The sequence below is a fragment of the Pan troglodytes genome, chromosome 6 (genome assembly GCF_028858775.2).
Source record: "Pan troglodytes isolate AG18354 chromosome 6, NHGRI_mPanTro3-v2.0_pri, whole genome shotgun sequence".
Lineage (NCBI taxonomy): Eukaryota > Metazoa > Chordata > Mammalia > Primates > Hominidae > Pan > Pan troglodytes.
The window spans coordinates 43,600,754-43,619,390 of NC_072404.2; the positions used below are offsets into that span (position 1 = coordinate 43,600,754).

General features: G+C 37.9%; 1 protein-coding gene across 4 annotated transcripts in view; it reads left to right on the top strand.

Moving 5' to 3' along the window:
* NME8 (NME/NM23 family member 8) overlaps positions 1–18,637 on the top strand; it is a 405,025-nt gene that overhangs the window by 322,919 nt on the left and 63,469 nt on the right. For 2 of the 4 annotated variants that reach the window (XM_054687471.2, XM_016957281.3), the window contains exon 3: positions 6,257–6,460. The exons of the other annotated variants lie outside the window; for them this stretch is intronic. The gene's annotated coding sequence lies outside the window, so the exon portion shown is untranslated. The remainder of the gene's footprint in view (positions 1–6,256; positions 6,461–18,637) is intronic. 4 annotated transcript variants of the gene reach the window in all.

Below are 18,637 nucleotides of genomic sequence, written 5' to 3' on the forward strand. Positions count from 1 at the left end.
ATTTATTTTTGAGACAGAGTCTTGCTTTGTTGCCCAGGCTGGAGTGCTGTGGTGCAATCTCGGCTCACTGCAGCCTCTGCATCCTGGGTTCAAGCTCCTGCCTCAGTCTCCCGAGAATGGCTATTATTAAAATGTCAAAAAATAACAGATGCTGGTAAGGATGCAGAGAAAAGGGAACACCACCATGCCCCACTCATTTTTATTTTTATTTTTTATTTTTTTGGTATACTTAGTGGAGACAGGTTTCACCAGGTTGGCCAGGCTGGTCTTGAACTCCGGGCCTCAAGTGATCCACCTGTCTCAGCCTTCCAAAGTGCTGGGGTTACAGGTGTAAGCCACTGCACCTGGCCAGATGTGTTTTCTTTCTTTATGTAGATCCAAGTTTCTGAGCTATGTCACTTTTCTTCTCTCTAAAGAACTCCTCTTAATATTTTTTTGCAAGGCAGGCATACTAGCAACAAATTTTCTGAGTTTTTGTTTGCCTGAGAAAAATCTTTATTTCTTCTTCATTTTTGAAGGGTAGCTTTGCAGATTACAGAATTTTAGGTTGGTGGGGATTTCAGACATCAATTTGGGAAAATTCTCAGTTAATGTTGTTTCAAATATTTCTTCTATTCTTTTTTCTCTTCTGGTATTCTCCCTCCTCATGTATTACTACTTTTGTAGGTGTTCCACAGTACTGAGATATTCTGCTACATTTTTATGAATATTTTTTTTATTTGCCTTTCAATTTTGGAGATTTCTTGGAGACATTGTGAAGCTCAGAGATTGTTTCCTCAGCTATGTCCAGCCTACCAATAAGCCCATCAAAGGCATTCTTCATTTCTGTTAGTGTTTTTGGTTTGCATTCCTTTGGGGACTTTCTTAGGATTTCCATCTGTCTGCTTACATTGCCCATCTGTTCTTGCATGCTGTCTACTTTCTCCATTAGAGCTCTTAGCATATGAATAGTTGTTTAAATGCTGGGTCTGATCATTTCAATATCCTTGCTATATCTGGGTCTGGTTGGGATGTTTGCTCTGCCTCTTCAAACTGTGTATTTTGCCATTTAGTATGTCTTGTAATTTTTCTTGCTATCTAGGTAGACATGATGTGCTGGGTAAAAGAAATGGCCATAAATGGGCCTTTAGTAATGTAGTGGTTAAGGTGTTGGGGGAGGAAATACATTCTTAGTCTTATGATTAGGTGTCAGTCTCGTAGTGAGCCTGTGCCTCCGGACTGTGAACTTTACGCATGATTCTCAGGTTTTATTTTTCTCTCTCCTTTGGTGAGACAGGATGAAGATAACTTATGAGCTTACTCTATCTAGCTAGAGTGAGCTGGAGTTGGGTATTTCCATTCCCCAAGGTTAGTTAGGCTTGATACCATCCCAGCAGTTTAGGCTCTTCAGTTTCTCCTGAGAACAGTTTTTGTTAAGAACAGAATGCTGTGGTATATTTAAAAATGTCCGTTTTACCCTCCCCCTACTAAAAATACGAGGTTTTTCTCTGAAATTTACTGTTGGAACCCCAAAGGAATTTTTCTCTCATATTTACTGTGGAAATCTCCTGTGGAGATTTCTATGAATTTCTGCTTGAGAAAAGTTGTAATGCCTTGTACCTCTTTGTCCTTCTCTCCAATTTGGGGAGCAGCAGTTTGTGCTATGACTTCACTTCTCTTAGAGATCTAAGAAGAGTTGTTAATTTTTTTCATTTTGCTCAGATTTTTACTTGTTGTCATGTTGGAGAGGCAACACCCAATCTCCTTGCATGTGGAAACAGCTCATATATTTTATTTTGACCTATTTTCTGTACATGTTATGTTGTGTTTGCCTCTTTATTGATATTAAAACTTCTCTACAGCATTCTCACACAACAGCCTTGGTGTTTTGTACGGTTAAAATAAGGAGATGATCAAAGTATGATTTTATTCATCACAATCATACAGTTTATTGCCACATAAAAATGCTCTGTTTTTTCCACCACACTCAAAGAGAGGGAGAACAAGGAGAATAAACCTCACAGAGAACACACTTAATAGACAAGGTACATTAAGCACATAGTGAGTGAGTTCCAATTTTGTTTAGAGTTCAATTATTAAAGTCTAGCTGCTCAATTAGGATGGAAGCAGTCATCTGTGAATGTAAAGTCTAATGGAGGTTTGAGGCTTATGTTAAAGCAAACTAAATATGGCCTGAGGGCTCTGTAATTCTATATTTGAGTCCTTGTGGATGAACTGTAACCTAGCTTAATTGGCAGACAAAATTGAAAATCTAACTTAAGGGTATGCGTCTGTAACAATAGCTGAGTCTTGGCCAACCCCAGGGGCCATACTTAAACCACTCATAGGCTGCTAATTGTTCAAACTGTGTTCAAATAAGGCAAACGCCAACCTGCAACCAATCCAGCTGTTTCTGTACCTCACTTCTGATATCTGTATGTCACTTCCCTTTTTTTGGACTATAAATTTGTTCTGACCATGAGGCATCCCTGGAGTGTCTCTGATTCTGCTGTGATTCTGAAGGCTGCCCAATTCATGAATCATTCATTGCTCAATTAAACGCCTTTAAATTTAACTCTGCTGAAGCTTTTCTTTTAACACTTAACCTTTCTACAAGAGGTTCTTGAAAGAGACGTTTGATGAACACAATGATATGTAAGCTCCTTCAATGCTTTCAAATAGTGCTGGTGTTGGTGGGCAAAGCTGTAAAGAGTAGCTCAAAGGCTGGCAGAAAGTACCCTGCCACACTCTAAGCTCTTAATGTCTGTCAAAGTCTTGGGTTTACACGTGTTTTGGAGTAGTTGAGGCCAATAACTCGCATATGTGGTCTGATAAGGTGTTATAACATTCTTCTGGGGAGAGAGATTACACTCCATGCTCTTACCACAGCAAAACATGCCACCCACATAGAAAATTATATGTTTGGAATTTTCTATGTGAAAATTAACCTAAGTAGCCTAACACTTAGGTTATTGGTGCTTTGGGTGAATGAATACAATAAAGTGGAATAGAGAGACAACAGGAGCCATAGGACACAAAATGAGAATTCTGCTGACTCTTAGAAATGAGAGCATAAAGTGTCCAGGAAATTCTAAATTTTGGAGAATTTTTGGAAATATTTGAGAAGTCAGTGAATCACCACAGGCTGTACAGTTTTCTGCAATGGTTTGAATCATTTTATTTGGTTGTGAAATAAGAGTGACCTCAGAATGCTAGAGTACTTGTACATCACCACGTTCTACACTAAATACATGATGACAATGATGATAACAACGGTGATGACAACACTCAAGGAGGAAAAATACTGGCTTGGTATGCTGTAAAAATTTACTCTGTAGCTTTTCTTATTCACCTTAGCTGGAATGCATTGTAAGGATTCAGTTGCCTGTATCTGGGCCTCACTGCACCTTCTTAGAGATTTTACTTCATAGTTTGTTTCTGTTGAAGGCTCTCTTACTGCTTTTTCTTTTATTCCCCTTACTCTCCCTATTCAGGCTCCAGCTTATTAAGTGCTGGCACTTTATCAGCTACATTTAAAGCCCGGATTCAGGGCAGCAACCACTGAAAGCGTATCCTGAGACAAAGGATGTAGGTACACACCGAATGAGCTCCTCAAGTTTCTCAAGTCCAAAGAATAGTTGGCACTGCATACTGGTAACTTATCAGTACACTTCAGAGTGAGTTAAAAACAGGAATTATTTTAGACTCTGGATAATTACTTATTGTTAGCTCTTGTGCATATGCAGGCTTCTTTAGCTCAGTGAACCCTTCCTTCTTTTCCCAAGGCCTCCATTACCACTCTCATACACTATCTGGGGCTCCATCCTATTTTTGCATTAATTCCTTTGGTATTTCCCTTTTAATATTTTCATTCCAAGCCTTTAGCAAACAATAAAATTAAAAACAAAATGAGCATCAAGATACAGTAGGAAAATTGCCAACAGATACTTTGCAAACATATTTGTAGAGACATCTATCATTGCCCTTGTTACATAATAATTTGCCTATATGGAATTCTCTCTCAGATATGCCACTGCCCATTTCACCAAATATTTGAGAGCAAAAAATCAGTCTCATCTGATTGTGTATGTTTAACTCTACCTATAAACCAAAACTTTCTTTAAGCAAAGAATGAGAGCTTGAATCTGTGAAATCTAATATTCTGACCTCAAGTATCATTTATCTGTTTATGAGACTCTGCCTAGGATGGAAGCTGCTCACATAACAGAGAATAGCCAGTGATCTCACAACCTGGGCAGATGTGAGATTATGCAAACACCTCTCAATCTAGATGATGATAAACATTGATACTTCAGAGTGAACGTTATCAAATTGGAGAGCAAAACAGATCTCAGACATTATCTGGATCAAATACAGATCTTTTGATTCACTGATTTACTATTCTCTGATATTTTCCCCCTCCACCACGTATGTTTTCACTTTATAGCAAATAAATCTTTAATAAAATTGTGTGCATAAAAGTTCACTATCAGATGCTCTATTCACAAGGAACTACAAGGAGGATAAACTCTTTATCTACTTTATTAATACCAAATCTATAATCTTCAGGCTTAGAAAGGGGATGCCAGCTAGATCAAAAATTCCCAGCCTTTATTTAGTCAAGGGCCCATTAGGAAACATGATCCTCACAAATCAAAATAATTCAAGGATAAGAGGCTAGTTACAAAAGTGTGGAGACAACACAGAGAAACCACAAACAATAGTGAAGTACCGCACTACTACTAACAGCAGTGCTATCAATATTCCTAGGCCTGAATGGCAAAGGGAGTGAGTGTTTATCAAAGGTGGAAAGAGGGAATAATGTGGAGAGAGCTGCTTTGAAAGACGCTCTGATCTTAGGTTCAGAAACACAACCATCTCAAGGCAACACCACAGAGCATCAACCGGTGGAATACTTACCACAATCTTATTCTTCTCCATCCCTCAAATCTCTTGTTGTTGGGGCTGAATTCACCAGAAGCCAGAAGGCAAGAGAGCCTGTTGATGTAGTTCACATAGATCAGCTTCTCTGGGTGGAGCAGGGTAAACAACTATGGAGAAAAGTGTCGACAAAGCCGCTTTAAAAAAAAAAGTTTCTTATTAAAACAACTGCCTCCAAAACCAAAGCAAAAAGCAGAGGTAAAACTTGTCAGCCATAGTAAGAAAATAAAAGGCAATAAAATATAAGCTGGCATATCTCAAAGAATAAACAAAACAGAAATTTAGAAATCAAGGCCATGCTGAAAACTTAATAATACAGAATTGAAATTGCTGAAAACATAGCAAAGGACTCAGAAATCGGAATTAATAAAAGCAAAAATAATTATATGAAAATTTTTTAAAACAAAAAGAATTAACAAGAAAATGATAATTGTTGAACACAGAAAAGGAGATTCAACATATGTATTGGTATCCTCTAAGAAGTTATTATTTCAGATACAACATAAGGATTATAGTTAGTAAAATTGTATTGTATTAGAGATTTTTGTTAAATAAGTAAATTTTAGCTGTTCTTGTCACTATCAAAAAGTAACTATGTGAGATGAAGTAAATACATGTTACTCTTCTTCAGTATAGTAACAATTTTAGTATCTGTATGTATTCTACAACATCATGTTGTAAACCTCAAACTTTAAAATTTATTTTATAAATAATGACAAAAACCAAAAATAAAAGGAATCTGGGTTGACAGTTCTTTCATTTCAGTACATTAAACATGTTCCACTATCTTCTCACTTAAATTGTTTCTGATGAGCAATCTTTTGGCAGCTTTAATGTTGATCTTCTGTATACAATATCTCTTGCTTTCTCCTACTACTTTTAAGATTTTACCTTTATCTCTGGTTTTGAGAAATTTGATTATGATGTAAATTGGTGTAGTTTTCTTCATATTTCTTGTGTTTGGGGTTCTTTGAGCTTTTTGGATCTGTGGTTTTATACCTTTCATCACATTTGGAAAAATTAAGCCACCATTTCTTCAAATAATTTTTCTGACTTTTACCCTCTTTTTTGAGGACTCCAGTTACATATATACTGTGCTTATGGAATTTTTTCCCCAGTTTACTGATATGCTTTTATTTTTTTTTCTTTTTTTTTAACTTCAAATTATATATTTTCTTTTATTTTTTTATTTTTTATTTTTTTAAATTTTATTATTATTACACTTTAAGTTTCTTTTAAGTTGTGGTTTTATATATATATATATATACACACACAACATAACTCAATAGTCTTGGAACCAGATTGAGTTTCATGCCAAATAGGTGTTTCTCAACAGGTGTTTCTCAAGGAGGAAGCAAGACAGCCCACAGAAACCCTTGTAGCCAGCCAGAGCTCCAACAAGCCCTTGAGAGACCCTGAGACTCCCAGATCTTCAGGTTCTATGTGCAATAGATGGAAGCCAAATGGCAAGGTACTAGGGAGATTGCCCCTCACCATTCTGCAGGAGAACAACTCGTCTGGCACCCTGACACCATGACAGGTAAAGCAAGAGAAGGGTAAGCAGTCTTCACTAAGTGAAAATGTTAGTGAACTAAAGGAAGGAGCCATTCTTGGAACTGGGCAACTTCTGAAAAGTGGAAGACAGCATGGGAGCAAGACCAGGACAATGACAAGGAAAATCAGCACTTTCCCTTGGTGGAGTGCTAAGCCCTGCATGACCCCAGCAATGCAGTCACCTCGGGCCTGGTGGATCTGTGTTCTCTCAACCCTTCTTTCCCAGGGATATTGAGGAAGGGCTTGTTTTCTTAGACTCCTCCTCACCTACCAAACTGGGACTAAGAGCTTTATTGGGGGGGAAAAATAGAATTTTAAAAACATTTTTAAAGAATTTTTTTTAATTCTTTGTTTAGCTTTTTGAGGGACTGCTGAACTGATTTTTACAGAGGCTGCACCATTTTACATTCTCACCAGCAATGTATGAGAGTTCCAGCTTCTCTACATCCTTGTCAACACTTGTGATTTTCTATGTTAGGTTTTTTGTTTGTATGTTTTTAAGCCATTCTTGTAAGTGTGAAACGGTATCTCATTCTGGTTTTGATTTACATTTCCCCAGTGACTAGTGATGTTAAACATCTTTTTATGAACTTATTGGCCATTTGTATATCTTTTGAGAAATGTCTGTTTATGTCTTTTGTCCATTTTTAAATTGAGTTTTCTGTCTTTTTGTTTAGTTTTAGTTGTCCATTATTTATTTTGAATATTAAACTCTTATTAGATTTATGATTTGTAAATTTTTTTCCCATTCCATAGTTGCCTTTTACTATCCTAATAATGTCTTTTGGTGCACAAAATTAAGATCTTTTATTTTCTTTGTCAGTCTAGCTAAAGGTTTGCCAATTTAAAAATTTCTTTTCTAAGAACAAGCTTTTTGTTTTATTGCTTCTTTTTATTATTTTTCAATTCTCTACTTCATTTATGTTCACTATAATCTTTATTATTTCCTTTGTTCTACTAGTGTTGGTTTTAGTTTGCTCTTCTTTTTCTAGTTCCTCAAGATGTAAACTCAGGTTGTTAATTTTAGATCTTTTTTCTTTTCAATTTTGTTTACAGCTATAAATTTCCCCCTGAACACTTTCTTCCCTGCAATGATGCACTCTTCATTTTTAAAAGTTAATTTTTCACTGTGTGTTTGATTTTTGGAGAGTATCTTTGTTTTGTCTTCAACTATGCTAATGTTTTATTTCTGTGATGTCTAATCTGCCAATAGTCTCATCCTGTGTTTTTCATATCAGCCAGAATATTTATCTGTATTATTTTGATATGAATCACTTTTATGTGTTTGATATCTCTTCTCTACTTTTTGAACATATAGAACATTATTATGATTACTGTTTTAATATCCTTATCTGTTAATTCTAGAATCTGGCAGCTTTATTGATTTTCTGATTTTTCTCCTCATTATGGGTCATATTTACCCACTTCTTCACATGTCTGACAATTTTTAATTGGGGATGTCCTTCATTGTAAATTTCATCTGATTGAATGTTGAGTATTTTTATGTTTTTATAAATATGAGTGTGCTTTCTTCTGGAATGCAGTTTGATCATTTCAGGTGTTGCTTTTAAGATGAGTTAGGTAAATCCAGATCAGTGCTCAATCTCAGGCTGTGCATTTCCCACTATGTAGGCAAGATCTTCTTGAGTACCATATTCAGTGTTTCATAAATTATATTCTTCAATGTACCTGGTGGTAACATCTACCATTCTCAGAGCTATGTAAACACTGGACACTGCCTCTACTAATTCTTTCATATTCTTCTTTCTCCAGACTGATCAGTATTCAGCGGAACACTTGAGCTCGGGGAGGAGGATAGGGACTCTATAAATGCCTGTGGTTCTCTCTGTTTTGCTGTCTCCTTTCTTCTTTCTGTTACCCTGCTCTGCAAATTCTAGCTGCTTGAATTTTCAGTTTGGCCTCCTCAGATCCCAGGGATGCTTTCTCATTCTGCCAGTTTCCCCATTAGGTTGCAAAGTAGAAACTTTCACAAGGCATTAAGTTGATCACAGGGCTCATCTCATTTGTCTTTCATCTGTCATTGATCACTGTCATTCTTTGCTTGATGCCCATTCAATGTATTGAAAACTGTTGTTATAGGGATTTGCCAGTTTTTAACTTTTTCGGGGAGTAAGGCAAATCTGGTCTGTCTTACTACGTCTTGGCCAGAACCACAGGAATTTCATATGTAACAACAAGCCATAGGTATTCATGACCTTCTTTCCTATTCTGTGGGCTGAGCAATTTGTCTCAGATGATATAATGTTAAGATGACCTAAATACAGATGCTGTAATCAAATTTTGTTTTTCTGATTTAGCAATCAATCAATGAGTCATTTGTCTGAACAGATATCAGTATCTAACATCTTAAAACATTTTAGTCATGTAATTCTTCCCCCTTCCCCATCCCCATATCTGTCCCTTGGCATTCCTTCTTCTGCATCTCCATTCTATTCTAACTTAATAGTGATAGAAATTAGTTTGTGAAAATACATTTTCTCAAAGTTCAGGTAGAGTAAAATTTTATACAGATATAGTAATGAAAATACATTAAAGTTATATCTCTGCATGACAGTAAATAACAATTATTGAATGCTCACCATAAGTTAGAGATTTTTCTAAGCCTTTTACATATTTAAAATCATTGAATCCTCACAGAAACCATTCGATAAGTTAGCTTATAATCTCCAGCAAAGATATTGGGGTTCAGGGAGGTTAAGAAACTTACCCAAGGTCACAAAGACCACCACTACCCAATATTGCTGTATGGAGATTTTACACCAAAAAAAGTGTATATGTTTTTGTGTGGGGAGCTAATTAGCTAGGAAAAGCCCTAATGTAATATGCTTTATTTATTTTCAAATTACTGATTGCATAGAACAATGTTGGCCCAAACCTAATGCTATTGTAAAAATGGACTTTTGTCTTATTCATTGTTTCCTTGGTAATCATCATATCTGTGTATCATAATAATGCTGGTTTAACTGTCAATAGTGGTAGTGAGTCTTCTTCCATCTTGTCATTCTAAAAGTCCTGAATTCATGATCTACCCTTCAGATCTGATCTTCCTTTTATGTTTCTCATTAATTTTGTTAAAGAAACATTATTCTTTGACACTTATTAAAGATGGTAAAGAAGGTTCTACTAAGAAAGGGGATTATTGTGATGAGTGTAGGAACCACGTCAATAGGGGAAGAGAGATTGGGTCTGAATTCAACTCCAAGGAAAAGTGGAGATTTATAGCCAAGGAGCAGAGTGGGAGTCAATGGATGAAAAATTACTAGGAAGAAATATCAAGGGTTAGGGGGATTCTTGCTAGACAGATTCAACAGAATTCTTGTTGAAGACAACTCAAGGTGATAAGAATGGAGAGTGGTTGGATACTAAGGGTGGGAAATTTTCACTAAACTGACTTAGCAGGATTCTTGCTCAGACTGGATTCTATAAGACTAGAGAGGGAAGCTGAAGCTTGGGCCCAGTTGAGCAGAGGGCTCAGAAGAGCCTGATTAAAATTTGGTCAAAAGAGAGAGTCTTTCTCAATATGAAAGGAATTATTCACTCACCCAAACCTGAAACTTAGGAGATTTCTGTGGTTCTCCCCCTCCCTCACCCCTCCACAGAGTAAGTCCGCAAGTCCCCTTGATGCTAAACCCCAAATATTTCTCGAGTCAGTCTCTTTTGCTCCTTACTCACAGTCTCTGCCTTAGTTTAGGCCCTTGGCCCAGCTCCTCTGGGTTGCACCAACAGGCCCATATCTCCTTAACTCTTGTTTCACTTCCCACCCACATTTACTACAATTGCCACAGTGATGCCACAGTGGTTTTTCAAGACTTGAAACCTTTTCCTGTCATTCATCTATCATAAGTCTTCCCACTTAAAACTTTGAGAAGCTTCATACTGTTTTTGTATAAGGCCCAAATTTATTATCAGGCTTATTGCACTCCCTATGCTGCAGCCAAGCTTGCCTTTCCAGGCTTGTCATGCCCTCACATGAATTCCTCACATCAGGTAAAGCATCAAATCCACAGGCCCCTCCATACATCTGGCTCTCCCATCCCTGTGACTACACTTACTTCCTGCTGCACCTTGAAGTCCCTTCCCCCAAAATCCCTTTATCTCCATCTTCCTCCCTCTATGCTCCATGCTCAGCTCCACCTTATTGTGTTCTAGTCTTACCTCTAGTCCTTTATGGACAGTGGCAGGAGTGATTAATAACTCCTATGCATCTGTTGCAAGAACTCATATGCCAGGATTTCAGGATGCTCCTTTTCTATCTCCAGACTGATTATGAGACTCCTCTTAACCAACTCCCCTGTCATCTTACCTGTGCCTCTATCGCAGTGACTGTCATTTGGCAAGCTATGACATAGTACCAGACAGGGAAATCATAAAAAGAGAAAACTAAATTATACTTCTCTCTGTGTCCTCATGCTCTAGAATAATGCCTTGCTGTTCAATAAATATTTGCCAGGGAATAAATGAATGAAGAAATAAGCTGAGCAATTTCCTAACATTTTTCCCTTTAGAAAACAGAAAAAAAGGTTGAAATATGAACTCATACCTGAACCAATCCCAGTTGACCATTTTCTACTAGTGACATTAGTGTTGCCATTGAAATAGTATAAACATAAAATGAAAGTTTGATAAAGTCACCTCTGATAAAAATACATAATATATAACATGTATAACATCACAGAATATATATTATATACATGTGTATTGTAAGAGCTGTCTTTTTTATCTTACATATGTATATATACATATCTTATACATGTATATACATGTGTGTGTATATCTATCTATAGATACACACACGCACACATATGTAAGATAAGAAAGGAGCTTAACAGGGCAGTGATATGTAGATTTCTCTCCAATGAAGCCTGAAATTATTTTGCATGAACAACTACAAATGAGATGTGTTACTTTTACTGTGGACTGTTTACATGAGCATAAACTGGATGCTTTAATCCTTTGTTATTTTTTCTTGCATTTCATACAAATTTTTAAATAGTTGTGATTACAGATTGACTGGATAAAGGCACGGCCAATGGATATGGATTTTTAAAATGGTAACATTTTTGCACCACAGGGATCCTCAAAGATGCTTGTAATAGAAACAATTTGCATAAAGACGCTAGAAAAGTCATTGAAAATACAAGCTATTTAAATACATAAAATGGAGAAAAACAATATATGGAAAGGCTGTATTTTTTCTTTTGGTCATGCTGGAGGAAGCGCCCCTCCTCTCATCTGACATATTTTCTTCACCTGCACCTCCCATCTTCTATTTCTTCAACTTCTACTCTCCTGACTGTTAAAAATCAGCATTTAAATATAGTATTATAGTCAAACTTCTTCCTCCTTGTTTAAAAAAGAAAAACGAGCCCTCCAGCACTCACATTTTTTGGGCAACTGTCTCTTCTCTGTTTCCATTTCTTCACCCTTACGCTTCTGGAAATAGTTGCTGATTCTGTGTCCACCTCCTGTCTTTATAGTCTCTCAAGGGACTTTCCCAAACCACTCTACTGAAGACACTCTTATGATCACCACTGGCATCTTTGTTGCTCAGTCCACGTGAGTGACATTTTATTTGGCCAGACCTTGTTTTATCTGGCCACTCTGTAACACTTGGCAATAGTATTGCTGCCTCAGCAGCGTCTCATTCTTTGATTTTTATGACATCACTTCTTGGTTCTTCTCCTGCCTTTTTGGCTATTCCTCCTCATTTTCCTTCATCCGCTTTACTTTCATGATCTGTTCCTGAAAGTTGATGTTCCTGGCATATCCTCCTGGACCCTCACTTTCTCAAACTACACAAATTTCTTGGCCATCTCCTCTGCTTCTATTCCCCTAATGTGCTGATTATCAACAAATCTGTATCTCCAGCCCAGATATTTCCTGAGTATCTTTCATATCCAGTAGTCTCCAATGTGTTGTGTACACCTTCCCTGGGGTGTGCAAAATAAATCTATGAGGCTACACAAAGAAAAATACATTTATATTTTTGTTTATTTTCTTATCTGAAATATGAGAAAAGATAGTGCTAATTTATTAATGGTTATCATATGCATCATCAGTAATGTCCTCAATGGCTTTTCGTCCTCCTGTTTCCAGTTCACACGGACACACTTTGTCTCTGGTTTTTCAACCACCACACATATGCAAAGGTACCAGGAAGCTCAAGGTTTGTTGAGTGTCTCCTACAAGGAGCTGGTCACATAGGAACATCCCAGCTATTGGTCAGCCTTGATCATTAAGCCCCCTCTCCCTCCTTATCCCTGGGCTCCAGCAAAACCAGGTGGTATAGGTCTAAATCCAGTTATTATTCCTGAGCAATGCTGATAAACTGGTATGTCCACTCCAAAACAACTCGCAAACCAATGGTTACAGAATATTATTTACTGGTTATCTCATGGCAAAGTTCATTTTTATTTTGTAAAAATAAAATGTTTTAAATTTGAGGACATGTGGCTGTCTAAATTTTGCTATCTAAGAGGTATATTTGAAAAAATTATCATCATTATCTATTCCCCCAAGATTAAAGTGATGTTTTGAAACAGTGAGAAAATTACTGCTTTTTGAAATAACTCATGGTGAGGAGGTGGAAATGTATGAAAACCAATATTTGAAAATTTTCTATAATTAACATGGCTTAATAGTGAAAATGAGCATGACTTATAAACCCGCTCACAATTACACACTTAAAATACCTTAGCATCACAAATTTTCTATTGTGTTAAAAAATTTCACCAAAAGTTACATTTTTAAGTAATTTGTCAAATGCAAACCCTTCCCATTTATTTGGTAGAAAAAGCAATTTAGATTTTCTAGGATGTTGAAAAGTTACAGAGTAATTGTAACAAAAGTCTTTTCATAATTTTTGGAAGATACTGAAAAATATCTTTTGTTTTAAATGGCATTTTCTTGTGAGAAAGTATTTTCAGCACTGAAATAAATTTAAAACTTAGAAGCAGGCATTTGAATCACTCTATCACACAATATTAAATCAAGATTTCAAAAACAATGAAATCATATTCAATTACATTTCTCACTAAATATTAATAACATTAATATTTGTTTAAGCATTTAAATATTAATAACATTAATATTTGGAGAAAGCCATGAAGTTCTGAACTAGTACATAATAAATAAGACGCAACAAGTAAAAAAAGCATATATTTATATATTTAATCAGATCATAATCTGAGTTAACGTTTTTGTTGTTTTTTAACTTTTTTCTTGTTTTTTTTTTAGTAGAATCAGGGTCTCACTATTTTTCCCAGGCTGGTCTTAAACTCCTGGCTCCTGGGCTCAAGTGATCCACCCACCTCCGCCTACCCAAAGTGCTGGGATTACAAGCGTGTGCTACCACACTCGACCCATTTTTGGTTTTGTTTAAGCATTATAACATGCAGAAGTGATGAGTAATAGGAAAAATATTTAATCTATTAAGACATAAAGATATCTAATTTGATGTGCAGGTTTAAATAATTTTACTGGTGTAAATGTGTTGTCAAGTACCTCCTAATCCTCTTGTGGATCCATATACTTTCTTCTGTTTTTCCTTCAGTCTTGCAGCAGACCACCCATCTCACTTTGATTCCCCCAGTTTTTCTGTTTTTCCATCCTGTCCTCTCTCCTTCAACCCATTCTCCTGTCCCAGTCAGAGTAGGGTTTCTAAAATGTAAAAATGAGCAGTCACTTTGCTCAGTAGAAGGCTGCGGTGGTTTTGCTTGCCCTCAGGCTGTATACCCAGTTCTTCATACCTCTCCCAGCCTCCTCCAGATCTGCCTCCTGCTGACCTTGTACCCAGCTGCAGGGACACCGAGCTCCTCACGGCTTCCCAAAGTGGGCTGGCCCCTCTCACGACAGGGTCATCGCACAGGCTCCCTCTGTGGGGGAACACAACGGGAGTCATTTAAACACCACTTTCTTCAGGAAGCCTATTCTGATCCTTGGTACTCCAAGCAGCTGTTGTCAATGCCTACGCCAGGACATACCATGCCATACTGATTTTATTTTCCTGGATACTTAATCACAGGTAAAGTCACTGAGGCCACACAACCCTGAGGAGAAAATGCTTGAGCAGTCAGGATTTTGATGATATTTTGTGGATGATACCCCATTCTCAAACTGCCTACATTCACACTTCTTTTCACCCAGAGAAAATTAAGCCACTATGCTTTTAAACCATTCTTACTTGGGTTTTGTGTAACATGCAGCAAAATGGAATTATTACGGATACAATTGGTTCTGACTTGTATGGATACACTTACAGAAAAACATGTGTGAGGATATATTGAACAGCAAAGTACTGATTTTTTTCTTATTTTGATTTGTCTCTGATGAACACATATTTCTTTATGTAAATGTATTAGAAGGAATTAATAAGAATATGTTGAGGAACAAATAAATTGCCAAATCCCAGTGGCGTAGCACACTGATGGTTGATTTGTCCGTCACACAAAGGCCCATGCAGGTTAATTAGGGCTAGCTCGAGCCAGTGACTCAAAGATCCAGGCTCCTTCTGTCTTGTGATTATTAAGGGTAGTAAAGAAAAGAGAATGTGGCTGGCAGACCCCCTGCTAGAAACTAAAGGTGCCATTTCTAGTCACAGGCCACTGGCTAGACTACATCACATGACCTTGCCTGTCAGGAACTAGCACTGCAGACTTACCAGCATGACCGAGAAGGAAATGAGAGCAGATGTAGGGAAGCACGCATTGTCTCTACCAAAATGAAAATGGAAGTTTAAAAATGCAAGTACTCATGGGAAAGGTAACACACTGCACATCTTAGCCACTGTCTTCCCTGACTGCCATGGCAGAGGGTAGAAAGGGAGGGAAGAGGTGCGCGTATATGGAGGCGCGTGTAGATTCTTTACAATTTGTCTCAAGTCAGGAAGGGTTAATGTGCGTGCTCAGATGTGCCAGTGAGTAAAGAAAAGAGTATGTTTTCAAGCTACGCACCAAATGTGAAAGTCACTTGTTTCTTTTTTCCCTTTTAATTCTAAATCTGAGAAAAAGCAATGCTCCGCTTTGAATTTCAAATGTCTTCAACATTGAAGTCTGTTAATCAGGCTATTTTCTTATCAGCTCTGAGTCTCAAATGCTGCATCTATAAGAAGAGAAGTCCTTTCCAGTTCTAAGAGCAGTGACTGTGTGTGGCTTCAGGAATGATAATTACACATTCCAAAATGCATCCTGGATTGATTAATTAAGTCACATCTACCAGAGATGTGAGTACCCAATGCTTAAAGAACTATGGTTCCGTGACTAACAAGAAGGGATTCACTGAGCCCAACAAGCAATCTAATCTAATTGCCTCTAAGTGTTGTTTAGTAGGGGTAACTTTGGCTATTTTAATGAAATGTGAATTTTTAGAAATTATAGACAACAAAACAAATGTGTGTTCAGCAATTCCTGCCTACAGGAGTTCACACTCACTTCAGGAAGGCAAGGCACGTGCAGTTGAAACAACTAGCGAAAAAACAATTCTAAATAAACTAGTGTTGTATACCAATATAATTAAGTGCTAAAGTGTGCAGTTCAATTAGATAATATAAGAATTGGAAAAGAAAGGTGATAAAGTATGCCCCCAGACAAAATGGACTCCCTGTGGCTAACTGAGGAGCTCAAAGTTAAAACAGAACTAGGTGTCCATAGCTAGGTGACAGAATGGTCACATGTTCTGTGCTCTCAGAAAGATGTTGTAAAAGTATCAAAGGACCTCCCATTCTACAATCAAGCTGAACCAGCTCCCGTTCTGTTGTTGGGCTACAAGATAAACTGCTGCAAAAAGCACAGCACCTGCCCACACCTCCCAATGCCGCAAGCCCCAGGCCCCATTGGCCATTTGAAAGAAACATCTGACAGGGATTGCTGGTTTGGGGCTTGGGAAGCAACCAGAGATCACCTCCCCTAGCCAATTAAGGCTCAGCTGTTTGGGCCAATCAGAACTCAGCTCTGTCAGCCAGTCAAAACCAAACAAGACTCAACCCTTTGTTTGCGTAAATGGACCTGGTTTGGAACCTGGGTGGGGACTTTTCCTATAAAACCCCAGGCATGCCATCCCTTCATTCTCTGGAATGGACCTTCATTTTACACAGCGGCCTGCATGTCTGCCTGATTTGCAAACAGTTCCCTGGAATAAAGTCTCTTTCCTCCAGATTCTTTTTCAGAGAGCTTTTGTTCACAAAGGGGATAAAAAGATTAAGCTAAGATGAAAATCGGAAAAAAAAAATAGAATCACTGCAATAATAAGGCTCATTATTTCCAAGATTTTTATGTATCCTGGTCTGAGTATGTCCGTCCTTAAAGCATACGAACTGAAAATAATAGGAACTGGATTTATGGGTTTTGATCCATTTAAAATATCAGTATTACAAAGTTTTCTAGTGAAGTTAAACGAATGCCCGCATGTAATTTTTTTACAGAACCCCAGTTGAGAAGGGCTGCAAGAATTAAGAGTATTTTGAAAATATACCAGAGTAAGCAAAAATTGCAACATATGATGGTTAAAAAAAACAACCTCAGTAGTATATCATATTAAAGATTTATATATTAAATATAACAGAATTTAGAAATTATTTATGTGTATGGGACACTGTTTTTATCATTTTTTCACGTAGAGTTGTCACCATCATTCATTGTGAAGAACAGTATATTTAATATTCATAGGAACATAGTATAAACATTCTTCTATGTAATATTAAATTCACAACAAATGGAGTATTTCTTGGGTCACATGGGAAAAAAAAAAAGCAGAATCTTGCTGAGCCTCCCCAGACAGATTCTATCACCAGGACGGCTCTTTAAGTTCCCAGATGCGGGTGCCTCCCTTCCTTGGCAGAATGCCTGGTGGACTTGGCAGCTGCCTTCTCAGCCCTTATCACAGCTGAGGCTCCCTGGGGAGTCACGCTTCTCCTCTTCCACCCACTGTGGGCGTGGGGTGCCACCCCACGGCTTCTCCTGGTAGCTCTGGTGCTGCCACTGCAGTGACCCTGGCACCATCTGGTCCCTGGATGTACTTGCTGACACTGCCATCATCATCACCTGCACCTCTGCCCCAAGACAAGGTTGAGGATATTTTTCCCAGACCAGTTTCCCCAGTTGGGGATGTTTGTCCTAGGCCTAGATGCCATTCTAGAATCAGGAACTTAATCAAATCATAGATCTTCACTTGAAGAAAGCATAACGTCGATGGCCATGAACCAGCAATTTTTCTTCCTTTCTCTCATCTCCCTACTCCTTTTTAGGGCTATTCTGCCCAGCCTCATTTCCCTGTTCTGGATGGCAGATCCATCTTCTAGAAATAACTTTCAAGATGGAAGTATAATCCAGGTCTTTGGTTGTAATCGAGGTCTTCTGGGAGTTCCATTTTGGGATCCAGACTTATATCAAATCCTACATTTGCTTCTGGGGAAAGTTAAAATTTTGATATACAAGAGAATTAAAAAAATACTATGCCATCAGAGATTAAAATGCTAATGGAAAGTAATTCAGGAGAGAAGAAAAATTGATTATGCTAATAAAAATAATATCAATTTGGTTGAAAATGCAAAATACAGTTTAGGTCCTCAGGGGCCATGGTAGAGAGTGTGGTAGGATTAATGAGAGAAGGAGTGGGGGAGTCCCTGCTTTGTGCGGGGTCTAGTCTTGAGGGGTTATTCTTGCTGTTCATGGTTGATGTGTGACGACACCTCCATACTTGTGTTGGAATCCTAGGAATTTCTGGGCATCGGCCCCCACTTCTAAAGACAGGGACTCTCCTGTGTCGGAGCTTTTGTGGTTCTGCTGAGAAAGGGGGAGGCTGAGTAGCACGAACTATCATGATTGATTAGTAACGTCTGCAACAAAAGTGGGAGGGTGGGGGACGGCTCATATGGCACATATTTATCACCTTACCCCATAACATGCTTTCTGGCTGTATTGTCAGGCTGCTAGGAAATCCTTTCCACTCAGACTGAGACCTAAAACTGGAAACTAGTCTGCAGGACCACCTGGGTACGTGTGAATTACAGAGGTTCATGCATTTCCAAATAGGGGTGTCATTTTAGAACTGGGGAGTAAGATGATGAGCAACAGAAAAGACAACGCCGAGCCCCCGGATATGAGCTCAGAACTCTTTACATGTTTGATGCTCCAAATGGTCTAGGGCA